The 27,242-nt window shown below is 39.2% G+C and overlaps 1 protein-coding gene and 1 long non-coding RNA gene across 5 annotated transcripts in view; one reads left to right on the top strand and one right to left on the bottom strand.

Annotated features, from left to right (window-relative positions):
* Window positions 1-27,242, bottom strand: part of Epha6 (Eph receptor A6) — a 951,337-nt gene that overhangs the window by 224,710 nt on the left and 699,385 nt on the right. The window lies entirely within an intron of this gene.
* LOC134480984 (uncharacterized) lies at window positions 217-5,331 on the top strand. Of its 2 annotated transcripts, XR_010056097.1 has the most exons (3): window positions 217-1,126; window positions 1,439-1,558; window positions 1,641-5,331. It is a non-coding gene; the product is annotated as an uncharacterized LOC134480984 (long non-coding RNA). The 2 variants fall into 2 exon arrangements; XR_010056096.1 differs by having other exon boundaries at window positions 217-1,558.

Raw genomic sequence — 27,242 nt, 5'->3', positions numbered from 1 at the left:
CGATTTCTGGTCTTCTCACCAACTGTCCACACACTATGAGGACTTTTGTTCAGACTTAGAAATCGTAATCGATTTCACATGCATCAGTGGGCAGCTCTAGACTATGCTGCGGTTCTATAAGCCGGTATTTCAGAATCTGGTCACTAGTTCAGGCACCAGCCTCCTACCTGGAATGTTACAAATCTGTCGTCTTATCTCAACATGAATGAAAAGACGGCCACATCGCAGCGTTCGATCAAAGCTCCAGGTTGATATCCCCTTTTAGTTCATACATATATTTTGATCATGGTTTGTTTCTTCCAAACTCCTCCAAGATCCTCCCCACTTCACCCCACCCAAGTTCGTGTTCTCTCTTTCTCTTTCTCTCTCTCTCTTCCTCCCTCCTTCCTCCTTACGTTCCCCTCTGTTTTATCAAGGTGGTGGAATACTTTAATTTCATACACCTGGGGTCAAAGCTGAGCTTAGTGTCTGCCATTTAGCTGTCCAGTAAATACAAAGCAGAGAAAGAAAAAGAAAAAAGAAACCTCAAGAAACAAGAGCATGTATTCTTCACTCTGCGAAAGAGAATTCCCTGTTCAGTTGTGAATAGGTCTTTATGTGAAGAACGGGTGTGGCGGCAGTCCCAAGATGGCGCCTGGGACTGCAGCTAAGCCTCATGTCTAGCACCTGACTTCCTCACACACCGGAAACTAGCCACGTCCATTGTGAGAGCTGCGCAGGCGCACCATGACACAAGATCAGGCCATGTGATGTGGACCTATGAACTGAGATTACGCAGTCTGGACTGAGGAGGCAGAGTTGAGGGAGGATATAAGGGAGTGTGCTGGGGGCTGAGGAGAGAGAAGAAAAGAAAGATTCCTGCTTGCATGCGGAAAGAAAGGTTCCTGAATAAACCACTTTAAGAAGAACGCTGTGCCAGAATTCAGCAAACACAGAGACGAATGCCAGCAGCAATCCACTGAACTGAGATCGGGACCCCCGTTGAAGGAATCAGAGAAAGAACTAGAAGAGCTTGAAGGGGCTCGAGACCCCATATGTACAACAATGTCAAGCAACCAGAGCTTCCAGGGACTAAGCCACTACCTAAAGTCTATACATGGACTGACCCTGGACTCTGACCTCATAGGTAGCAATAAATATCCTAGTAAGAGCACCAGAGGAAGGGGAAGCCCTGGGTCCTGCTAAGACTGAACCCCCAGTGAACTAGACTGTTGGGGGGAGGGCGGCAATGGGGGGAGGGTTGGGAGGGGAACACCCATAAGGAAGGGGAGGGGGGAGGGGGATGTTTGCCCGGAAACCGGGAAAGGGAATAACACTTGAAATGTATATAAGAAATACTCAAGTTAAAAAAAAAAAAAAGTGAATAAGCCCAACCAAAGCCTGCTGGGTGGATAGCACTGAGAAATATTCCTTATTTTCTCTTCTGCCAATCCCTAAGTCACTCTTAAATAACGGCCTATGTACACCGGAAAAAAAAAAAAAAAAAAAAAAAAAAAAAAGAAGAACGCTGTGTCGTCGCTCTTTTCTGCGGGTCAGAGACAGAAGCGACATCTTTATGGTAGGAAGCATCTTTAACTCAGTTGTTTATTTCTATTTTGTTTATATGAGTCTTGCTAAAATTTTCTTTACTTTCTTTTCAGGTTCCCCAGTTAAAGAAAACAAAAGCAAAAATAACGATGTCGGAAATCTTCAGAGATCTATCTGTGTCCCCCCCAAACTAAACTTACACTTTAAAGATGTATGCTCTGAACTCAGAAAAAGAAGTGCTATGCCCGAAACGGATCTTAAAACTGAAGCTCTAGGACCTTGAATTCAATCTCATGGCCAACATTACTGCTGACTCAGAGAACACAAGCTCGTCCGTGCAATCTTTGACCATCCTGACAGACAATAGTCTCCAGAGGGACCTGAGTACACTGGTAGGGAAGGCATTGGCTGGGATGGAGAGAAGGCAGAGGAGCAAGCTCTAGTGCAGGATGCTGACATGCTTGCCCCATGATGGTAACAGGTTTGTGGAGATGCTCTCTGGGTTAGTTATTTCAGAATCTAGAAACTTGACAAGGAATTATGGAAATCTATTATGTTTAGATTTAACTAATTTGCCACTGGCCTCTTCAAGATGGAAGAGAATATTTTTCAAGGGGGAAAGTAAAAATTCAGAAGAAAATAGGTTGGCAGTATGTCTTCTATACCCCCACTGTCAAGGGCCTACGACTCTCACAGGTTCCCATTCTACCCACATCTTCCCACTCTACAAGTCCACTGCATTTGTCTCAGTTAGTGGATGTGGTGACTGAGCCAAACGCTGTGGGGGAAAGGTGAGGACAGTGGAGGGTCCTTCATCTTTATGACTTGTATCCGTCGGCGGTCTTCCACTGAGTCTGCTCTATCTCACCTCCTCACCAGTGTTCTGCTTTCCTTGTTACCCTTTCCTACTAACATCGCATGGCTTTAAAAACACAAACAGAACCAAACCTCTGGATCACTGCTGCATTCCTTTTAAATTGGCTTCCCTTTCACTTCTGTTTTTCCCTCAACAATTCTTATATTCATCTGGCCAAAAGATGTTCTGAAAATACAGAGCTTGTAGGCTTGTATGGTTGTCCTGTTTATATACCCTTTCAATGACTCACCACAGTTAAATGTTTTAATTTGATATGTTATTTTACATTTGTATGTGTGTGTTCATACATCCTCATGGAAAGATATAGCCTTGTCTGAGAATTGAAAAGTGATATAGGCTGATATAGATACGAAGATATATATATATATTTAATGTATATAGACAGCATTAAATTTGGTGTTTATGTTTAAACTTGATACCACGCTTTGGACAGTTCTTGTTTCATTGATCCACTTCTTTTGAATTCATTATAGTCACCAATACCGAGATACATCATATTCAGTAATTTATCTAATAATCTCCTTTATGGTGAGGATTTATGTTTTTAAAAATGTATTTTAGGATAGGTATGTAGATGTAGAGTTTATTTTCTTTCCTATTTTTTTTTAAGAGACAGGGTATCCTTGCTGGTGTAGAACTCCTTATATCAGAGATTCTCAACCTGTGGGTCATGACCCCATTGACAAACCTTTATCTCCAAAAAGGTTTCATATTATGATTCACAACAGTAGCAAAGTTACAGTTCTGAAGTAGCAGCAAAAATAATTTTATGGTGTGGAGGGATCATATATATGCCTTTAAAAATATTGTGAATATTTCCGAATCATCTGCCAGAAGTCTGCATTCGTCTATACTTTTAACAGTAGCGAATTGCAAGTATGTTTCATTTCCCATGTAATCTCTGACTCTGGTAGTGCTGATAATCTAAATTTTGCTAAAACAATATCCTGGGTGTATTTGAGCTACTCTATTTGTGTGGCTGTGACTGCTCTCTGCTCACCTGTTTCACTGTTGGACTTTTCTAATTAATATTAAATCAACTAAAAATTGTTTTCATGAGAGATCTATGCTTTCATCCACTTTTTAATTGTGTTCTTTGATGTTGCATATGACAACTCAAGTGATAACTGGAAAGCCCTGTCCCTTGTCCTTCTGTCTACTTATGTCTTTGACTGTTGGCTAAATAAATCTTGATTCATTGGGCATTTCTCCAAAACAAATCTTATCATCATGATTACCTACCTTTGGACAAAGTATACTTTCATGATCTTACCTATAATGTGCCTTCTGAAATTAGAGAGAAATATAATGATTAATGTGAGAATCCACCCTCTGCACAAGCCTTCTCCCATGGATACAGACAGATACCACATTGGGACACATGCTGTGAATCCTTAGCTACCCGACAGAATGGATTTCTTACCTGGGAACTGAGTTAACATCCAAGAGTACGACTTACTGTTAAGCGAGTGACATCATTGTTGCCACACTACTCTTTTCTCATTTGCCAGCCTCTTGCTTGGGAACCAGTCTGACTGTGGACTCTGAGTGATCTCCCTCCTCTTCAGAGAGCTATAATAGCAGACTTCTCCTTCTACCACAAAAGTTCCGATGCTCTTCGCCAAGGCCACATTACTGTCTGTCTCTTGTTCTGCAGTCTGAACGCTACTGAGCTCCCACCATGGTGTTTACTTTCTGTTTTCCCATGGTGTTAATAACCCTCCAATAAACTCCTTAAACTCCATTAATCTGCCTTTCTGGTGCCCACCCCACCCTAAACCTAATGAACAGCAGATGCCAACAACTTAAGGGCTTCTCAAAGTCTCTAATTTTCAGCAACTTAAAGTGCAGCTGCTCCTTCAGCCACAGTAGTGCAATACTTGACCGAACACTGTCTACCAAGACTGCGCCAGCCTTGGTGCTCTCCGTCATCCTTGGTTATTCCTCTATCTTCTACCTAACTTTATTGATGACACATTACTATTTTTTTAAGCTCATTTTCCTTGTGTAGATTCTAGACATGAACACTTTGTTTCTTATTTGTTCTTAAAGAAGCAGATGGAGCACTTCATTATAATACTTCAAATAATCCATTAATTAACAACTAGTCATATAGAAATAATAGGTCATTGAAAACAGACAGTGATTGTTAAAATGCTGAAGAGTTTTTAGTATTATGCTGTATAGGAAGACGTGAGACCACTTCTTAAACTTTCCCCTCAGTGTTGGACATAATGTGCTGTATTGCGAAGATTCTTAGCTCTGACACACACTTTTAACAAAGTACCAGGCTACAAAAATCTATATTCAAAATCCAAAGTTTTTTTTTTCTATGCCAATAATAAACATATAGAGATAAGGTCAGGGAAGGCGTTTATTTATAGTAACTTCAGAAATGCCGTGAATAAACATTTAAGGAAGGGAGTGATGTATACCATGAGAAATAACGAAGAAAGAAAAGGAAGAAACTAGGAGATGGGAAGACCTCTCCTGCTCAAAGCATGGCAGAACTAATATTGTAAAACACCTACATTGCCAAAAGTGATTCACAGGTTCATGCACTCTCCAGAAAATTTCCAATGACATTATTCACAGAAGTAGGAAAAAAAATCCTGAGTTTTACTTGGAAGTACAAAAGACTCAGAATAGTTAAGATAATCCCAAGTAAAAGGAACATTGACAGTAGAATCATAATGCCCAATTTCAAATATACTATAGATCTATAGTACTAAAAGCATGATGATACTGGCAGAAAATCTAGCATGAAGATGTGTAGAAGAAAATAGAGGACCCAGAATTAAACCGCATGACTACAGCCACTATGATCTTGAGTACTCGAACTGGAAAAAAGAAAAGGTATAAAGAATGCTGGATATCCACATGCAGAAGAATGAAACTAGATCCATATCTCTTATCATCCACAAAAATCAACTCAAAATAGAACAGAGACTTTCATATAAGACTGAAGTTCTGACATCAGTGCAGAAAGCTGATGAGAGGCATAGGCGAGGTATTTCTAAAAACCTCTGACAGTTAAGTAAATAATTTCAAGAATTGGCAAGCAGGATTGGATGAAATTTGGAAGATTCTGCACAGCAAAGGAAACAAGAAAACAAGGACACAGTGAAATGATAGCCTGACATATGAAAAATAACATACTATGAGTACGTCAAGAACTAAAACTTTAAACACAGAAAAGGAAATAATCCAATTAGTAAATGGTCAAAAACAAACGAATACTTTACCAAAAATTAATTACAGATGGCTATTTTTTTTAATTTTGCACAGAGTCTATCTTTCTTTTTTGTCCTCCATCTTTATTAAATTGGGTATTTCTTATTTACATTTCAATTATTATTCACTTTCCCGGTTTCCTGGCCAACATCCCCCTAACCCCTCCCCCTTCTGTATGGGTGTTCCCCTCCCCATCCTCCCCCCATTGCTGCCCTCCCCCCAACAATCACGTTCACTGGGGGTTCAGTCTTAGCAGGACCAATGGCTTCCCCTTCCACTGGTGCTCTTACTAGGATATTCATTGCTACCTATGAGGTCAGAGTCCAGGGTCAGTCCATGTATAGTGTTTGGGTAGTGTACAGATGGCTATTAAATACACAAAAACACATTCAACATCTTTGGTCACCACGGACAAATCAAATCAAAGCTACACTGAAATTCCATCTCACTCTGTCAGAAGAACAATAACTAAAACAACAACAAGAAGGGCTGGTATAGATGGTGAAGAATCCTTATACTAGTTGGTTGGAATATTAACTGGGGCAACCAGTAGGAGGTCCATCAAAATTAATAGTGGAAGCGTCATAAAGCCTAGCTACCTCACTCCTGGGAATATATCACAAGGAGTCTACATTGGCATACTCCAAAGACTCTAAGGTGGCAGCATTATTCACAACAGCCAAGTTACAAACCTAGAGATGAAAAGACAAAGAAATGGAGTCTGAACATAAGCACAGTTTGTCAAGGCATAAAGGAGAGGGAAGTTATGCCCTCTGTAGGAAAATGGGTAGAATTTGAGTTCATCATATTAAATTATTAACTCAAAGTCAGAAAAACAAATGCTGCATGTTTTCTATCACATGTGGATTCTAGGTTATATAAGTAATAGGAAAGCAGAGGATCTATGTGAATAAAATGGAAATACAAGGTGAACAATATGAAACTCATTTGGGGAGGAGGTTCGCTGGAGGAGTTGACAGGAGTGAGCAATGGAAATACATGGGGTCAAAGTTCACAATGTACTAGGGAACCAATCATGAATAGTGCAACGAATGTGTACTAATGAAACTAAGATAAATAAGATGACATTAATCCTAAAAGAAAAAAAATAAATACAAAAATTGTGTCCTAAAACTAAGACTATATCAGGGTGACTAAGAGAGTAAGAAGCTTCGGCCAGTGATAGACTTACGACTCACTTTGTCTCTTACTGTCTCTTCTTTAAAATGTTTTAATTTTTCTGAGTTAAGTTTCTAGACTCAAGAAATAAGAAAACCAACAACAATAATAATGAGCTCTCTAGCTATACACGTAAAATACATAACATAGTATCTAGTACATAGCAGGCATACAGCCATGAGTAAAGAAGAAGAAAATCACATGGCAGTTAGTCTTGAGCCAGACGAGACGGGGAGAAAATTAAAATCCAAGTATGCCACACTTAAACAATGTTTTGGGGCTTAAAATCTAGGAACCAGAAAGGCGTGTGGAGTAGCACTTATTATTCCCACACTACCACATGGCTAAAGGAGGTAACCAACAGGGCTACACAATCCAGTGAGCATGTCAAGGTACCATCAGCAAACAGGAAAGAAGCAACCTTGAGACCGGTGTTTCTGGTGACGCAGGCATTCATCAGAATTCTAAGAATATTTGTTGCATTAAAACTTATACTTTAGAAAAATTGTCAAGCAAAAAGTCTAACTAGCATATACACATAAAACACCATCGGAGGAAAAGGATGTCTAATTGGAGCATAATAATCATATTTTTACAAGCACAAAGTAGCAGTCAAGGGAGTTGAAAAGCTGCCAGTGCCCTTTGCGGTTACGGTGGCTCTATGTCCAGAAGCCCTTTGCAAGCAAGTGTCATTAACCTACATCTCACATTGACCTTGATGTTTATGAATTCTGTAGAGCTGACAATTAAGTCTTTGCAGGTCTTTCACGTTCAATCTCGATGAAAATCTATTTAGCAGTAAGTTCCTGGTGAATTCAAAGTGAAGAAAGAACTGGGTCTAACATGTGTCTTTCATGTGCTAGGAAGCAGAAGGCTTTCATTAGCTATTTTAAGGCAGATTTTTCTTTTTGGTCTTTGGGAAATAAGAGTTATGACATTTGTGAAATCTTTTTCTTCTGAAGGTTACAATGTAATGAAATAATAAGGAGAAAAGGGCATTTGCTATAATAAAGCAATAGCCAGGTCACAGAAAGAATGACTTGTTTAAAAGAACCAGAACTCAGCTCCAGGATCTATTAATTAGCACTAAATCTTGGAGATATATATATATATATATATATATATATATATATATATATACTGCATATATAAACAACCCTCTCTCAGAGACATTTTTTAAAGGAGCATCTTTCTCTTGAACCTTCTTTGGTTAAGCCCTATAATCTAATCTTCACCATTTCACCTCTAACTCTTATTATTCTTAATTTCCACTATTCTATGAGTCTGCTAATTGGTCCCTCTGCTTCATTCTTCCTCGGTTAGGATTGAGTCTCTAGGCTTGTAATAACCCTGCAGAAATATTTTGCAAGAAGTTAGATTGCTTCCCTTAATGAATACTCCCTTCAGTGACATGTATGACATGTATGATATATATGAGTGTGTATGTGTGTGTATGTATATGTCTATATAACTGTGTATATATGTGAGTGCATATATATATGTATGTATATGTGCTTCTGTGTATGTATATGTCTATCTATGTGTTTGTGAGTGTGTGTGTAATTATACAATTCTATCTATCTTGGCATCGTGTCTGAATTTAGACTTCTAACTTCAAACTTGTTTCTCCAGATGGCAGAACTGTTATCTTGTAATTTTTCAAAACTTTCTATTGCATTTGGAGATAAAACCTTGTAGTTTAGCATTTAAGATTCTCCCAAACATGTTTGAGTTAATTCTTAAAATTTAAATCCTGAATCTTTCCCATCTAAGCCTCATACTTAAGAAAGACTCAAGGAATGGCCCTGCCCTTGGATCTATCTGCACACTGCTTTTCTTCTTCCTATAAGTGGCTTTTCTTCTGTTTTCTATCATGGTCAAGCCCCATGAAGGTGGGGGCCTTCCTCTCATTTCCTATTCATGCCTCTTCTTCTCTCATAATTTTCTTAGTCCCCCAACTTTTCAATTTTTTTTAACTTTTCAATTTTTAACATTTCATGTCACAAACATTGTATTCTACTTAACACTAATTTAGTTAAATTATATCATCTCTGATGATGACCAGGTGGGGTAAAAATAAGAATAAAGGTAAGGAAATACAATTAAAAATAAAATTATTGGTACAATCTGGAAACAGGGCCAATAGATTCTGCTTGTGACTTCTTTTGTTCTTCACATAATATTCAACAGATTTTGAGCTAATGAAAACCATTGGGAGGCAAATTGTGGTTGCATGTGCCTCTAATTCCAGGATGGGATGCAGAGACAGGTGCGTGTCTGTGAATCTAAGGATAGCCTGGTCTACATACTGTCTATATGAGAGTTCACAGCCAGTCAGGGCTGCAGAGTGACATTATCTTAAATAACAAAATAGCCATGGCTGTTGATATTACTCCTCTCTAGTCCTGCTAGTGTAAACTGATGGTAACCGGTATCTACATACAACACTTCCAGGAAAGAGACAGCTTTACTTTCCAAAAAAGGGGGAATATTTTCATATGTATTTTGTAAACTGAAGTACCAGAAAGAACAAAAATGCTGTTTATAATATAACCTCAAAGTTTTTAAAGTATGCACATAGAAAGAACAAAGACTCTTTGTCCCTGTAATTCCTCCCGTGAGTATTCTGTTCTCCCATCCAAGAAGGACTGAAGCATCCATATTTTGATCTTTCTTCTTCTTGAGCTTTGTTTGATCTGTGAATTTTTTCTTAGGTATTCCAAGCTTTTTGGCTAATATCCACTTATCAGTGAGTGCATACCATGTGTGTTCTTTTGGGACTAGGTTACCTCACTCAGGATGATATTTTCTAGTTCCATACATTTATCTAAGAATTTCATGTAATCATTGTTTTTAATAGCTGAGAAGTACACCATTGTGTAGATGTACCACATTTTCTGTATCCATTCCTTTGTTGAAGGGCATCTGGGTTCTTTCCAGCTTCTGCTATTATAAATAAGGCTGCTATGAACATAGTGGAGCATGTGTCCTTGTTATATGTTGGAGCATTTTTTGGGTATATGCCCAGGATTGGTATAGCTAAGTCCTCAGGTAGTACTATGTCCAATTTTCTGAGGAACCACCAGACTGATTTCCAGAGTGGTTGTACCAGCTTGCAATCCCACCAACAATGGAGGAATGTTCCTCTTTCTCCACATCCTCGACAGCATTTGCCATCACATGAGTTTTTGATTTTAGCCATTCTGACTGGTGTGAGGTGGAATCTCAGGGTTGTTTTGATTTGCATTTCCCTGATGACTAAAGATGTTGAACATTTCTTTAGGTGTTTCTCAACCGTTTAGTATTCCTCAGTTGAGAATTCTTTGTTTATCTCTGTACCCCATTTTTAATAGGGTTATTTGATTTTCTGGAGTCTAACTTCTTTGTATATATGGGATATTAGCCCTCTACAGAGACAAATAGTGAAGCAGGGACTGAAGAACAGGTCATCCAGAGACTACAACACCTGGGGATCCATCCCATATGCAGCCACCAAACTCAGTCACTATTACTTATGCCAAGAAGTGCTTGCTGACAGGAGCCAGATATGGATGTCTCCTTAGAGCCTCTGCCAGAGCCTTACTGAAACAGATGAGTATGTTTGCAGCTAATCATTGGACAGAGCACGGGAACCCCAATGGAGGAGTTAGAGAAAGGACTGAAGGAGCTGAAGGGGTTTGCAACCCCATTGGAAGAACAACAATATCAACCAACTACACCACACCAGAGCTCACAGGGACTAATCCACTAACTGATTAGTACACATGGAGGGGACCCATGACTCCAGCCACGTATTTAGTAGAGGATGGCCTTGTCCAGCATCAACAGGAGGAAAAGCCCTTGGTTCTGTGAATCCTCGTTTCCCCCGTAGGGGAAAGCCAGGGCATTGAGGTGGGAGTGGGTGGATGGAAGTGGAAGCGTCCTCAAAGAAGCAGGGTGGGGGCAGAAGGGGTTTGGATGAGGGGGAAAGGAGATAGGGTAAGTACATAAAATATCCAAGAAAAATAAAATTAAAAAAGAAAGAACAAATATTTCTTCTAAAAGTCTCATCTCTAATCTTTTGTTAGTGAAAGTATTTTAAACAAAATGTATGCAGCAGTTACTACATTCACAATTAGTCTTTATAACCGCCATACCATAAATGTATATTTTGTTTGTTTTCCCAAAAAATCCAATGAAGAAGGAAATATTTCACCACAATTCATAGAGAGGTAAATAGCACAAAATTGCCCCATAAGTGGCTGAGCAGAATTAAATGTAAGCTGACTTTAGATTCTGTACTTTTAATCATTTCCAAGGGATGCAAAAATCAATCTTTTGCATACTTTCAAGTGTATTAGTGCACAGGGCCATGGGGCACTATGCAGCTCATTCGATGTTTAACCCTAGTTCGTATTTTCTGTTTTCATTATTCATTTGTTTAGTAGTATTTACTGAGCACTGATATGCCATATGGTGACATTCTTCATGGAGAATGTCCTTGCCTCCTCAGGGTAACTGGGAAGGCCAATGCAGACAGAAAGACAGACACACTCACACAGTTTTAGGTGCTGTGCTAAGGGCAAGAGCTGTCTCTTCCAAGCAATGTGCTAGTCAGGCTCTTGTACCTTTTATGATTATTTTGATTTCTCTCTCTCTCTCTCTTTCCTATAAAAACCCCAACTTGGGGGAGAATCCTGTTGAGTCTGTTGACCAAGAACAACCCCACCCCTCATCATCTGAATGTGCTCACGCTTAGTAGTATCAACCTACCCTCCTCCATGAGCAATCTTCTTCTGTCTTGAGGTTTCTTAGCAATTTTCTATTCCCTGACTCCATCCTGCTCTGTAGCTATCAGTGTATTACCCACCCTTACAGAGGTTGCCTCAAGTCTTTATCCACTGCTGTACACCCCACTTGTAATTCTTATGGGAATCACCCCACTTTTCCTTGAATAATGTCTACCTTTCTAGTAAAATTTCCTTTAACAGTAGATGTCTGGGTATAGTGCTGTAGAGACAAAGGAAGCTCTGGGAAAATCCCAGCACTGAACCTAAAAAGGTCAGGTGTTTACTGTTTGGAAAGGAGGCGTTCCTGAAGGAGGAACGACTCTGCAGTGCTTCAGGCGGAGAGTCTTGAGCAGTGGAATAAAGCTAGAGCATCTCTGTGATTAGCAAATGCTTCCCAACTGGGGAAGCAAATGCCTGAGCAACCTGGGCTTTGAGAGTGGCTGCCAAAGAACTTGGCTGCTCACCAACAGACTGTGGGGAGCCTTGGAGATTGATAAAGTATGGCAGTGATGTTGTCTGCTGTGCATTTTCTGAAGTTCATTTATCCAGTAGTTCAAAGGGTGAAGAGGCAGATAATGAAAATATTTTAAATTATTCTAAAAAATTCTGTACATGATGTTTGAATATCTTAAATTTTTTTTCTGGTTGTTGAAAGACTTGCTCTGCCAGTACCCAGTAAGTCCTTGAGGATTTTTTTTTCTTTTTTGAGAGTGACAGAAACTTTCTGCTTAGTTGCCTCATTTAGTGACTTATGACAAGAGTTAGATAGGTGACCCAGGTAGATATCTGTAGATATATACTGAGGCTTGTCATTCTTTGAGCACATGGTGTGCTGTACATTGAGTAGCCTACATACTCTCTCTATGCCTCTCAGGACAATTTGGGTAACTGCATTGCTCATCAGACGAGGTGAGTAGTCATGGTTCCTGTCATCTTGTCCAACTTCCTTGGTTCATTTTAGTACTTTGTAGATTACTAATCAAGCCACTATATTTATTTTCTGGATATTTCACAAGCTTTAAAATTGTAGATGATCTAGTTTGTTACTTCCTAATGCTTGTCTTAATAGCAAATAGTAAAGAACCATAAGCAAAATCCTATCACACCTCAGAAGACAGTGTTTCTTTGCCTTGCCATTCCTAGGTTGGGAATTTGACAGTCAAAGATCATTCCTAGTACCCGAATCTCAATGAACTTACATTGGCTTACCTGTATTCTTGAAACCTGAATAAAGGTCACTGCCCAAACCATTCTCTTCCTGTTGACCCTCTGGGACTCTCTTCCAAGTGTTCCACAATGGTGGAAATAATAGACTTTATCATCCAGAGCTTTTACTATCTGTCTCTTTTTGGCTAGACGTGACAGGCCATCCCATCAAAGAATATAAATGATTTAAAAATGGAGGTGAAACAAAATTGAAACAGATGGAGCACTACCGAATTCCTTCTATGAAGCCACAATTACTCTTATACCTAAACCACACAAAGACCCAACAAAGAAAGAGAACTTCAGACCAATTTCCCTTATGAATATCGACACAAAAATACTCAATAAAATTCTGGCAAACCGAATCCAAGAGCACATCAAAACAATCATCCACCATGATCAAGTAGGCTTCATCCCAGGCATGCAGGGATGGTTTAATATACGGAAAACCATCAACGTGATCCATTATATAAACAAACTGAAAGAACAAAACCACATGATCATTTCATTAGATGCTGAGAAAGCATTTGACAAAATTCAACACCCCTTCATGATAAAAGTCCTGGAAAGAATAGGAATTCAAGGCCCATACCTAAACATAGTAAAAGCCATATACAGCAAACCAGTTGCTAACATTAAACTAAATGGAGAGAAACTTGAAGCAATCCCACTAAAATCAGGGATTAGACAAGGCTGCCCACTCTCTCCCTACGTATTCAATATAGTTCTTGAAGTTCTAGCCAGAGCAATCAGACAACAAAAGGAGGTCAAAGGGATACAGATCGGAAAAGAAGAAGTCAAAATATCACTATTTGCAGATGATATGATAGTATATTTAAGTGATCCCAAAAGTTCCACCAGAGAACTACTAAAGCTGATAAACAACTTCAGCAAAGTGGCTGGGTATAAAATTAACTCAAATAAATCCGTAGCCTTCCTCTACACAAAAGAGAAACAAGCCGAGAAAGAAATTAGGGAAACGACACCCTTCATAATAGACCCAAATAATATAAAGTACTTCGGTGTGAGTTTAACTAAGCAAGTAAAAGATCTGTACAATAAGAACTTCAAGACACTGAAGAAAGAAATTGAAGAAGACCTCAGAAGACGGAAAGATCTCCCATGCTGATGGATTGGCAGGATTAATATAGTAAAAATGGCCATTTTACCAAAAGCGATCTACAGATTCAATGCAATCCCCATCAAAATACCAATCCAATTCTTCAAAGAGTTAGACAGAACAATTTGCAAATTCATCTGGAATAACAAAAAACTCAGGATAGCTAAAACTATCCTCAACAACAAAAGGACTTCAGGGGGAATCACTATCCCTGAACTCAAGCAGTATTACAGAGCAATAGTGATAAAAACTGCATGGTATTGGTACAGAGACAGACAGATAGACCAATGGAACAGAATTGAAGACCCAGAAAAGAACCCACACACCTATGGGCACTTGATTTTTGACAAAGGAGCCAAAACCATCAAATGGAAAAAAGATAGTATTTTCAGCAAATGGTGCGGGTTCAACTGGAGGTCAACATGTAGAAGAATGCAGATCGATCCATGCTTATCACCCTGTACAAAGCTTAAGTCCAAGTGGATCAAGGACCTCCACATCAAACCAGACACACTCAAACTAATAGAAGAAAAACTAGGGAAGCATCTGGAACACATGGGCACTGGAAAAAATTTCCTGAACAAAACACCAATGGCTTATGCTCTAAGATCAAGAATCGACAAATGGGATTTCATAAAACTGCAAAGCTTCTGTAAGGCAAAGGACACTGTGGTTAGGACAAACCGGCAACCAACAGATTGGGAAAAGATCTTTACCAATCCTACAACAGATAGAGGCCTTATATCCAAAATATACAAAGAACTCAAGAAGTTAGACTGCAGGGAGACAAATAACCCTATTAAAAAATGGGGTTCAGAGCTAAACAAAGAATTCACAGCTGAGGAATGCCGAATGGCTGAGAAACACCTGAAGAAATGTTCAACATCTTTAGTCATAAGGGAAATGCAAATCAAAACAACCCTGAGATTTCACCTCACGCCAGTGAGAATGGCTAAGATCAAAAACTCAGGTGACAGCAAATGCTGGCGAGGATGTGGTGAAAGAGGAACACTCCTCCATTGTTGGTGGGGTTGCAGACTGGTATAACCATTCTGGAAATAAGTCTGGAGGTTCCTCAGAAATTTGGACATTGAACTGCCTGATGATCCAGCTATACCTCTCTTAGGCATGTACCCAAAAGATGCCCCAACATATAAAAAAGACACGTGCTCCACTATGTTCATCGCAGCCTTATTTATAATAGCCAGAAACTGGAAAGAACCCAGATGCCCTTCAACAGAGGAATGGATACTGAAAATGTGGTACATCTACACAATGGAATATTACTCAGCTATCAAAAACAATGACTTTATGAAATTCATAGGCAAATGGTTGGAACTGGAAAATATCATCCTGAGTGAGCTAACCCAATCACAGAAAGACATACATGGTATGCACTCATTGATAAGTGGCTATTAGCCAAAATGCTGGAATTACCCTAGATGCCTAGAACAAATGAAACTCAAGGATGATCAAAATGTGAATCCTTCACTCCTTCTTTAAAAGGGGAACAAGAATACCCTTGGCAGGGATGAGAGAGGCAAAGATTAAAACAGAGACTGAAGGAACACCCATTCAGAGCCTGCCCCACATGTGGCCCATACATATACAGCCACCCAATTAGACAAGATGGATGAAGCAAAGAAGTGCAGGCCGACAGGAGCTGGATGTACATCGCTCCTGAGAGACACAGCCAGAATACAGCAAATACAGAGGCGAATGCCAGCAGCAAACCACTGAACTGAGAATAGGACCCCCGTTGAAGGAATGAGAGAAAGAACTGGAAGAGCTTGAAGGGGCTCGAGACCCCAAAAGTACAACAATGCCAAGCAACCAGAGCTTCCAGGGACTAAGCCACTACCTAAAGACTATACATGGACTGACCCTGGACTCTGACCTCATAGGTAGCAATGAATATTCTAGTAAGAGCACCAGTGGAAGGGGAAGCCCTGGATCCTGCTAAGACTGAACCCCCAGTGAACTAGATTGTTGGGGGGAGGGCGGCAATGTGGGGAGGGTAGGGAGGGGAACACCCATAAGGAAGGGGAGGGGGGAGGGGGAGGTTTGCCCGGAAACCGGGAAAGGGAATAACACTCGAAATGTATATAAGAAATACTCAAGTTAATAAAAAAAATGGAGGTGAAAAAGAAATGAGGTATCACAGTGAAGAAGACAGAAGGAAGGAAGCCTGGCTCTGAATTTGATATGAACAGCAGCAGACAAGGCCGTAGGGAGGTTGTGTTTCTATTTTCCTCAGGCTGTATATATGATGTCCATATAGGAAATGTAAATAACCATTTCAGGAAACTCAAGAGAGTGATGGTGGTAGGATCCAGAGATGGTGCTTAGTATCCACAGTGAAAAGAGAAGAGGTTCAATGGGTAAATATTTGATTCTAGCAACATAGAAGAAGAGAGGAAGAGAATATCATAAAGAAAGCAAATATGTTGGACAAAAAGGGGAAAGTTGGAAGACTAAGAAATCTATCAGGCAAGGTAAGCTTTCTGAAGAGAATAGACAAATGGGGCCAGTCTCAGAGTCATAGTGAGATGATCAGTTGACTGTTCTTATTTTGAAATATCAACTGATATAAATATATAGACATTACATTTTGAAACAATAAATACTATTGTTTGGTTTCCAGACCTCAGGATAACAGACTGAGGTGCATAATTTACATATCAGCATAGGTCAGTCCCTATCTGGCATATTCTGTCTCCAACCCTGAACTTTCCAGCCCAGGGGCTGGGCTGCCTTTCTCTAGGGGACATTTGTGCCCTCTCTCCCAGCCCTCCCATCCTTCTCTTCTCTCTCTGCACTCAAGCCCCTCCCCCCACCTCTTCCTTATGATAACTTTCCTGTCCTTCTTCCTTGAGGCCAGTGAACTCACCCACCCAAAAGCAGCTTCTCAATAAACCTGCCTTTAATATATTCTACTCTGGCTTGAATTGGCTCATTTCACCAGCAGAGAAATAACCTATCAAATATTTTTAGTTTATCCATGATTGATTCCAATTGGGAATTTTTTTAATTTAATTTTTGTGTTTGTATTTATTTGAAAATTTTAAAGGCTGGTGAAACACATTACGTTGAACTAAATAGCTCAAAATAACAGAAATTTATTCTGTCACAGGTGAGGTGGCCATACCTGTAGAGTAGACTTCTCTTGAAGGTTCCAGTAGACAATTCTTGGATTTGTGGAGGCTTCACTGTAATCTCTCCATCATACTGATGTGGTCATTTTGCCATCTGTGTCTCCTAGCATTATGCCTGCATGTCTCTCACTTTTTCTAGGGACCCACACTAATCCAGAGTGATTTAGTCTTAACCAAGTGAATCTGTGTTGGAAGGAACACATCAAAACATCACCTTCTCATGCTCATCTCAGTATACAAAAGTGGCTAACACTGCCAGATACCTATGCCAAAATGTAAGTGTTCTGTTAACTCCTCATAGTTTGTGAAAAGTTATCATTATCCTCACTTGGGAGATGCTATCATGGATTTCTTCTATTGGACTCTGTGAAGGATGGCCTCCAAAACTGTGCAAACATTAGGTCTGGACTTATCTTTGGACATAACTCTTTGTTAAATTCTTTTTTCCTTCATCAGGTTGTTCGTAGAATTGCAACAATGAATACATTTTAAAAAAAAAGTAGAAAAGACATGGGAACGCTTGTCAATTACTGAAGGTCATAATGTTAGATTTTCTTGCTTCTGTTCCTAGTGCTATTTATACAACACTACAAAAGTAAGTGGACCCAATGTGAAGTCATCTGTAGAATTAGGCAAATGAAACCGAACTGAACCTAGTAGACAACTGCTTTTGCTTATCTGCAACCCATTTTCTTTTGGTCTTGAAGAACACATTGATTTTCCCTTTAAAAACATCTTTCCTTTCTCTCAGTTAATTCAAGTTCTATTTGTCCACAGTAGAGTTGAAATTTAGTCATCCTGTATTGGAATTCTGAAGTAGATCTGTGACTCTCTAGGCTAGTGAGTTTCAAATCTGATGCTCTGTTATAGTTTTAAGGGAATGAATTAGTCTGAATTTTAGATGATCAATGCAAGCTAGAGACTATTGCTTTAAAGTAATAATTTACCTGGGAATGAGCCAGTCTAGAAAAAAAGCAGAGATGAGAGACTAAATGCAACTAATATTTTTTCTATAACTTTTATTGATTCTTTGTGAATTTCACATCCTGAACTCAAACCACTCATTTCCTGGTCCTTCTATATCTGCGCTCTGCCCCTGTAACTTCTTTGGGAAAGAAAATAAAAGATAAAAAATGAACAACAAAGAATCTTATCATGGAAGCTACAATGTGTCATGGTGTGTCACAGTGTGTCACACAGTATACTCCTTTTTCTTAACAGCTTTACTTGCAAATGTTCAGTGCAATGAGTCATTGGTCTTTTTTGAGACCCCTGAATTCTGCTATATTATCAATACTGGATCATCACTGGGACTCCTCTCAGATATCTGCTGTTGTCCTTTGTCATGGAGATCCTGCAGCTTTGTCTGCAGGACTGGCCCCTTCCAGTAGCTCATAGGTGGGGTAAACGTTGGGCTGGGACAGCTCAAAGCCCTAGATCTGTGCCTTGGTAGTAGCTGAGTTGGTCAGCCTGCCAAATTTCCCATGTCCACTTCATGGGGACTGTCTTTCCTGTACCTATGCCATCCCTGGCACCACTGTATGGTACAGTGGCTGGTGAGAGTGAGGGACAACTTAATCTAGCTCTCAGACATCAACATGGCCTCAGATGGGAGTCCAGACCTCATGGCCATTGGTGAGGCCATGAGCCATGGACATGGACACAGAGTCCTGCTGTGGTAGGGCCAGCCAGAGAGCCAAATATGGCCCTTGGAGATAGCACATTGCCTTAGGTGGCAGCACAGGCCTCTCACATGGGGCTGCTCCTCACAGTTCCCCGTTCTTCACAGTGCACAAAGTACTCTACTTTCCCTTCTCTCCATCTTTCTTCTGCACAGCTGTCTCAACTATTGTTAAAGAAACTTACAGATCCAGCCACCCACACATATTGTTAAATGACCCAGAACTGTTAATTAAAATAGATTAGACATTCTCTTTAGATGGAGTCAATATAATTTGAGATTCTGTCATCTATTACTAAGAACCTTAATAAATAACATTTTATGAACAAATATGGATTGTCTGTATATGATTGACATCAACCATCACTGAACAAGGTTATATTTTAAATCAATGCTATCCATATTATATCCATATTATATAAGGATATATTATATATTGGAAATAACTAAACTGTTCTTGTTAGAATTCTTCTTTGGAGTATCATGTTTCCAATTCAAGGTAAAAGAGTTTGGGTACATAGCTTTAGTATTAAGATTTTCTTTCATATTATGCTTGGTGATATGGTTTCAAAGTTAGTGATTTAGTGGGATTATATATTTGTGTCATCATTTAAAAATCTCAATAGTACATAGCATTAATGTCTAACCCATTCAAGACACATTTGATATCCTGCTACTCTCAGGGTGACTATGACTGTCACCAAAGCATTTAGGAAGTAGAATTTAAATATTTTCTCATCAGAATATTTGGACCATACACGTGATTGTTCCAATGTAGATTTCTATGTTCAAAAGCTATATCATCTCATGGTATAATTATCCTTTGTAATTACATACTATTAATGTTATTTAAAATTCACAATTAATTTTTTACAGTCTATGTTCTTGAATAATTCTAAGGCTTGAGTCTTAGAATTTCTGAACCCGGTGAAAGGAAGGGGCCTTATGGGGTCATTTACTGTTAGCATTCTTATTTATTTTTTTGAACTTTATTCATTTATTTAATCCATAAATTTAGAACAAGTACCTGCAGGAAAGTGCAAGGTAAGATTTTAGAAGCATTGTCTTACAAATTCCCACATTTTTATTCCCATCTTTAAAATCAAATATCCTGAATTCAGTTTTGAGTAGGGTCAAACTGTTTATTATTCTACATGCAAAATGTCTAAGTAGATATTTTTAAACCTAGTACAGTTCATTTGTTAAGGAAATTCTGAACTTAGCATAATAATACTTTTTAATATTATTTTATTTCTATTATAATAAACTACATTCATTCTCCCCTTCCCTTTCCCCTAGCCTTTTGATTTGTACTCACTTGTTCTTGTGTTTGTGGAACTAAGTTGCCTCATTTCAGTGAGTGTTGGCAAGAGACTCCTTAGGGTCACCTCAGGCCCTCACTGCTTTTCTGTCAACACTTGTCCCTTGGTACATGGGTAGGGAACGCACATCATCTTTATGTTGGCAAGAGTCACCTCTACCCTTCATTAATACTCATTTTTTGTGACATTAGGAATGCTAATGTTTCCCATTTTCCCTGCCTCTAAGGTACTATATATGCCAGACATTTACTTGGAATATGTCTCAGAGTTTTGTTTCATTATGACCTTTGATTATGTATGCAGTATTGGTATTAAAAGTATAATGGATTCTGACAACTTTTTCCCATTTAACTTCAGTCTCAAATATCTGCACTTTTGATGTCAAATCATTGTACTGGTTCTAAACAACAAAATGTTGCCATCAATGACTTGTACATTTTCCCATATAAGTGAATTATTTGTATTTTGGCCAAGAAATTGGGTGTTAATTTCTATCATAACATATTGCCCTTCTTTGCTTCTTTGTTGCTATGATAAATACCAAAGTCAAAAGCCTCTGGGGAAGAAGGGGTTCATTTGGCTTACAGACTGTGGTCTATCACTGAGGTAAGGGAGAACTCTTAGCAGGAATATGAAGGCAGGAACTGAAGCACAAACCAGAAAGGAATGTTCCTTCCTTGCTTGCTTTTCCTGGCTTGCTCAGCTTTCTTTCTTTTTCCTTTCCTTTCCTTTCCTTTCCTTTCCTTTCCTTTCCTTTCCTTTCCTTTCCTTTCCTTTCCTTTCCTTTCCTTTCCTTTCCTTTCCTTTCCCTTCCCTTCCCTCCCCTCCCCTCCCCTCCCCTCCCCTCCCCTCCCCTCCCCTCCCCTCCCCTCCCCTCCCCTCCCCTCTCCTTTCCTTTCCTTTCCTTCCTTTGTTTTGTAAGATAGATCTTTTATTGGGGAAGGGTTCATTAATCCTCCTTGACTGCTGCCTTCCTCATGGCTGCCAGCATGTTGCTCAGCTGCGCCTGCTTTCTCTTGGCGCGGATGTGCATGCCCACACTCTTCTTGATGAACTTGAGTGCGAGCTCGTCCTTGGACACTTTGAGCAATTCCATGGCACGCCACTGGTAGGGCAAGAAGCCACACACATCCCGGTTCATATCCTGTACGAACTTGGTGTGCTTGGTGAGGCGCCTTGGGCACGGGCTGTGTCTCGGCTTTGCTGACGTTTTTCTTTCGTCACATTGTGGCTTTTGTTGAGGCCCACGGACATGGGGTAGCGCAGGGCCATGGCTGCTGCTCTCCAATGACAACCCGACCTCAGTTTACTTTCTTTTTTTTTTTTTTTTTTTTTTTTTATTTTTATTAACTTGAGTGTTTCTTATTTACATTTCGAGTGTTATTCCCTTTCCCGGTTTCCGGGCAATCATCGCCCTAATCCCCCCCTTCTTTATGGGTGTTTTCCCCATCCTCCCCCCATTGCCGCCCTCCCCCCAACAATCACGTTCACTGGGGGTTCAGTCTTAGCAGGACCAAGGGCTTCCCCTTCCACTGGTGATCTTACTAGAATATTCATTGCTACCTATGAGGTCAGAGTCCAGGGTCAGTCCATGTATAGTCCTTAGGTAGTGGCTTAGTCCCTGGAAGCTCTGGTTGCTTGGCATTGTTGTTCATAAGGGGTCTTGAGCTCCTTCAAGCTCTTCGAGTTCTTTCTCTGATTCCTTCAACGGGGGTCCCATTCTCAGTTCAGTGGTTTGCTGCTGGCATTTGCCACTGTATTTGCTGTATTCTGGCTGTGTCTCTCAGGAGCGATGTACATCTGGCTCCTGTCGGCCTGCACTTCTTTGCTTCATCCATCTTGTCTAATTGGATCGCTGTATATGTATGGGCCACATGTGGGGCAGGCTCTGAATGGGTGTTCCTTCTGCCTCTGTTTTAATCTTTGCCTCTCTATTCCCTGCCAAGGATATTCTTGTTCCCCTCTTAAAGGAGTGAAGCATTCACATTTTGATCATCCGTCTTGAGTTTCATTTGTTCTAGGCATCTAGGGTAATTCAAGCATTTGGGCTAATAGCCACTTATCAATGAGTGCATACCATGTGTGTTTTTCTGTGATTGGGTTACCTCACTCAGGATGATATTTTCCAGTTCCAACCATTTGCCTATGAATTTCATAAAGTCATTGTTTTTGATAGCTGAGTAATATTCCATTGTGTAGATGTACCACATTTTCTATATCCAATCCTTTCTTATACCTAGTACCACTTGTGTAGGGATGTCACCACCTACAGTGGAATGGAGTTTCCTATTTCAAGAACTAGCCAAGAAAACACCTCAATGAATTGGCGGTAGGCCAGTGTGAACTGGGAAATTTCTCAATGGAGGCTCCCTCTTTTTGGGTATGTCAAGTTGAAAATCAAGATTAACTATCACATGTATCTATCATGGGATTTTAATAATGTAATGATGTGATAAACAATTCTAAACTAATCTTTATTTCTTTTTTAAAAATGGCCCTTTTACTCAGCAACTAAAATGTGTAAACTTGTCAGTTAAATTTAATTTGAGAAACTGTAAAATCAATATCTAGAATATGGTAATGTCTTAGTCATGGAATTATTATTATAAAGTATGACATATATAGGTACACATATATATGATACACATTGTCAGAATGATATAAAATAACAAGAAAATAGACATCTAGCCTATGTAATTTCATGATTGTCTTTTGCAACCCTATAGGAAGAATAACAATATTAACCAACCAGACCCTCCAGAGCTCCCAGCAACTAAATCACCAACCAAAGAGTACACATGGAGACTCATGGCTCCATCTCATATGTAGCAGAGGATGGCCTTGTCTGGCATCAGTAGGAGGAGAGGCCCTTGGTGCCGTGAAGGCTCCATTCCCCAGTGTTGGGGAATGCCAGGGTGTTGAGGTGGGAGAGGGTAGGTGGGAGGAAGAGCAGCCTCATAGAAGCAAGGGGATAGGGGATAGCATAGGGGGTTCCATAGGGGAAACTGGGAAAGGGATAACATTGGAAATGTAAATACATAAAATATCCAATAAAAAAATAAAAAACAAAAAACAATAAAACAAAACAAAACAAAAAACTACTTATAATCTCTTTTTCCTAGAGATTATAAAATTATTTATTTACTTCCACTTATTTATTTATTTATTTATTTGACTTTACATTTCTGTTTTGCTTACCCTTTAGAGCGTATCATTAAATCATGGCCAGAAGCATGCTAGACAAGGTTCTACTCCTGAGCATCACTCCTTGTCCTTGGTACCTACGGGCTTAGGTGACTTATAAAGAATCAGTTGACTTACACCGAATTCACAAGCTTTAGCCTGAGCTTTATTACTTTGGATTAGCCATAGTTTTCCATCTATTAATTAATTTAGTGCTTTTAACATTCAAACTTAAATTGAATTTTTCTAGCCATTGATATCTCATATGAGGAATGGAGACATTTTAAGCCTGTCCATTAGCCTTCATCTTCTGACCTCCAATTATCAGCAATTAGATAAAATCATGTTCAAGTGTGTAAAATCTCATATCTATAATTACTCACGATTTTGTCCCACTTTTTTGCTTTTAGATGGATTCTAAACATTTTATGCTAATAGTGAGAATTTATATTCACTTGATTATATGAATACTATTCTTTACAAATCCATTACTGAGATTAACTTCTTGAAACAGAAATATAATTTATCTCTAAACTTGTTAGTGAGAGAGACTGTTTAAAATCTCAAGGTTAAATGAATGATTTTAATTATTATATTTATAAGGTAGTCTTATTTGCTTCATATTTAAACTAGGAACTTCCTGGTGAACACGTCTGTAGATACTTTCCCATGAATTTTGCTTCGGTTCTCAGACCTGTATAAATTCCTATCAGTACAGCTAAACTGATGGCATAAACATGTAAACTTGAGTTCTCTTTAGTCCCCCAGATCAATTTCCCAGTATTCCATAGCTCTGCAGCAGAATACTCATAGTAGCCTTCTCTGTCCCCTGTACCTGTGTTTTCTGTGGATCTTATGAATAGTCCCTTACAAACCTTCCTCACCACCCCCAATTGTGGCTATGCCCCCAGATCCCTAACCCCAGCAAACAGTCCCTGCTAACCCAAGGGCTGTTCCTCTCAGGACAACAAGTAGCCTGAAAGCAGACCCATACTTCTGCTCCTGAGATCGAATACTATCAGTCTCACTCCCAGCTCTGTGGCTAGAAACCTGCTGTGGTCTCATTTTCGTCTTTTATTCCATTCTGGACGGATCACAAAACCCTTCTCCTCCATCTTTTCTTCCCCAATTCATGCCTCCAACATGTTGGGGGTTGTATTCAAGTCTCCAACATCAGCAGGCATTCCCTGTACACACACCAGGGCTGCAAGACAGGAAAACGGGTAGCACACAGCCATTGCACTCTCCAAAAATCCAGAGAGGAAACAAAAACCAAGAAACCAAATTTCCACTCAACAAAATCAGATCCAGAAAGCAGTGCCTAGACATATAACCATTCCAAACTCTGAAGTCTACAAGGCGGCATACAATATAAGCAACAACAGGCAGGGTGATATGTCTCCGCTAAAGCCCACTTAAACCACCACAGCAGACTCAGAATATAGCAATACAGCTGAAGCACAAGAAAAGACCTGAAAGTCAACAGTAAAGGAATAATAGAAGTACTTAAAGAAAGAAATGACTAAATCCCTTAACAAAATCCAGGGGAAAAACAATAAAAACTGAAAGAAATGAATAAACCCCTAAAAGGAATCCAAGAAGACACAATGTGGTGAAGAAAATGAATAAAACCGATCAAGACCTAGAAATGAATATAAAATCAACAAACTGATGACATTGTGGAAATGAGAAAATGTAGGCATTTAATCAAGAACTACAGAGGAAACCTTTGCTAACAAACCTAAGAAATGGAAGAGAGACTCTCAGGATTTGAGTATATGATAGAAGAAATGGAGACATTAGCCAAAAAAAAATGTTAAATTAAAAAAAATATTGTGACATAGCTGAACTATGGTGTCACATAACTTTAAGGCCCATGACTCTGGAGCCAGAGGCAGAAAAATCTCTGTCAGTCCAGGGTCAAACTGTTTACATAGTGAGTTCTAAGACAGCTATGGCTACAAAGTGAAACTCTGCCTCAAAGCCAAACCAACGCAACCCAACTCAACCCAACTCAACCGAACCCAGCCCAACCCAACTCAACCCAACCCAAACCCAAACCCAAAACTAAACCAAACCAAACCAAACCAAAACTCTTGACTCAAAACATCCAGGAAATCTGGGTTACTATGAAAAGATCAAACCTAACAATAAAATAAAAGGGATAGACAAAAGAGAAGAATCTCAGCTAAAAAGGCCTAGGAAATATTTTCAACAAACAACTAAAGAAAAATTTTCTAACCTTAAGAAGGAAGAAGATGCCTATCAAGGTACAAGAAGCATATATAAGGCCAAATATATTGGACCAGAAAACAAAGTCCCCTTGACACATAATAATCAAATATTAAATGTATAGAACAAAGAAAGATGTTTAAAAGCTGCAAAGAAAAAGACCCAGTACTATAAAAAGGCAGACCTATTAGAATTATACATGATTTCTTAGTGGAGATTCTAAATTCCTGAAGGGCCTGGAAAGATGTGCTACAGACTCTAAGAGACCACAGAAGCCGATCCAGACTACTACACTCCCAAAATTTCAATCACCATAGGTGGAGGAAATAAGATATTCCACAATAAAGTAAAATTTAAACAATATTTATCTATAAATCTAGTCCTACAGAAGGTGCTAGAAGAAAATCTAATACTTATTGTCTTAGGGTATCTATTGCTGTGCAAGGTTACCATGACAACAGCAACTCTTACAAAGGAAAACATTTGATTGGGGCTGCCTTACAGTTTCAAAGTTTTAGTCTAGCATCATTATAGTAGGAAACATGGCAGAGTACAGGAAAATATGGTGCTGGAAAAGGAGGTGAGAATTTTATGTCTTGATCCACAGGCAGGAGAAGGAGACTGTCCCACTGGGTTTGAGTTGGCATATATGAGATTCCATAGTGACACACTTCTTCCAACAAGGTCACACCTACTCCAACAAAATCATACCTCCTAATAGTACCACTTCCTCTGGGCCAAGCTTTCAAATATACAAGTCTATGGAGGCGACTCCTGTTCAAACCACTACACACACCCAAGAGGAGTAGATGGCAGGAGATGAACTTGATAGAAGAGAAAGTTGAGAATGCCTTGAAATCATGGGCACAGGAGATGACCTTTTGAGCAGAACACTGATAGCACAGGCCATAAGATCCACAATAAGTGGGACCTCATGAAACTGAAAAGTTTCTGTAGGGCGAAGGGTACTGTCATTTGGACAAAGTGATATCCTACAGAATATGAGATGATTTTTACCAGCTCCACTTCTGATAGAGAACTAATATCCAAAATTATATAAAGAACTCAAGAAATTATACATCAACAAACTAAATAATCCAATTAGGTTGAGGGCACAGATCTAAGCAGAAATTCTCAACAGAGGAAAGTCAAATGGCTGTGGATTTCTGAAAGAAATGCTCAACGTCTTTAGCCATCAGGGAAGTACAAACCTAGTTTAAGATTCTATCTTACGCCAGTCAGAATGGCTAAAACAAAATCAAAACCACAAGTGACAGTTCATCCTGAAGAGGATTACAACAAGGAAAACATCCTTTTATTACTGGTGGGAATGTAAACTTGTACAGCCACTTTGGAAGTCAATATGGGAGTACCTCAGAGATTTGGAAATCAATTTACTTCAAGATTCAGCTTTGCCATTCTTGTGCATATACCACAAAACACCCATTCCACCATGTTCATTGCAGCTTTACTCATAGTACCCAGAACCTGGAAAACAGCCTAGATGTCCCTCAATGAAAGAATTGATAAAGAAAATGTGGTAGGTTACACGACGGAATATTACTCAGCTGTTAAAAACATGACCTCATGAAATTTGCTGGCAAATGGATTATATATTATATTTATATATATATATAATCTTGATTTTATATATATTTATATAATATATATAATCATCCTGAGGTAACTTATACTTGGAAAGATAAATATTGTATATATTCACTTTGAAGTAGACATTAGTCCTTAAGTAAATGATA

The sequence above is a fragment of the Rattus norvegicus genome, chromosome 11 (assembly GCF_036323735.1).
Source record: "Rattus norvegicus strain BN/NHsdMcwi chromosome 11, GRCr8, whole genome shotgun sequence".
Taxonomy (NCBI): domain Eukaryota; kingdom Metazoa; phylum Chordata; class Mammalia; order Rodentia; family Muridae; genus Rattus; species Rattus norvegicus.
Note: the sequence above shows the minus strand (reverse complement) of the source record. Positions and strands in the feature narration are given on the sequence as shown.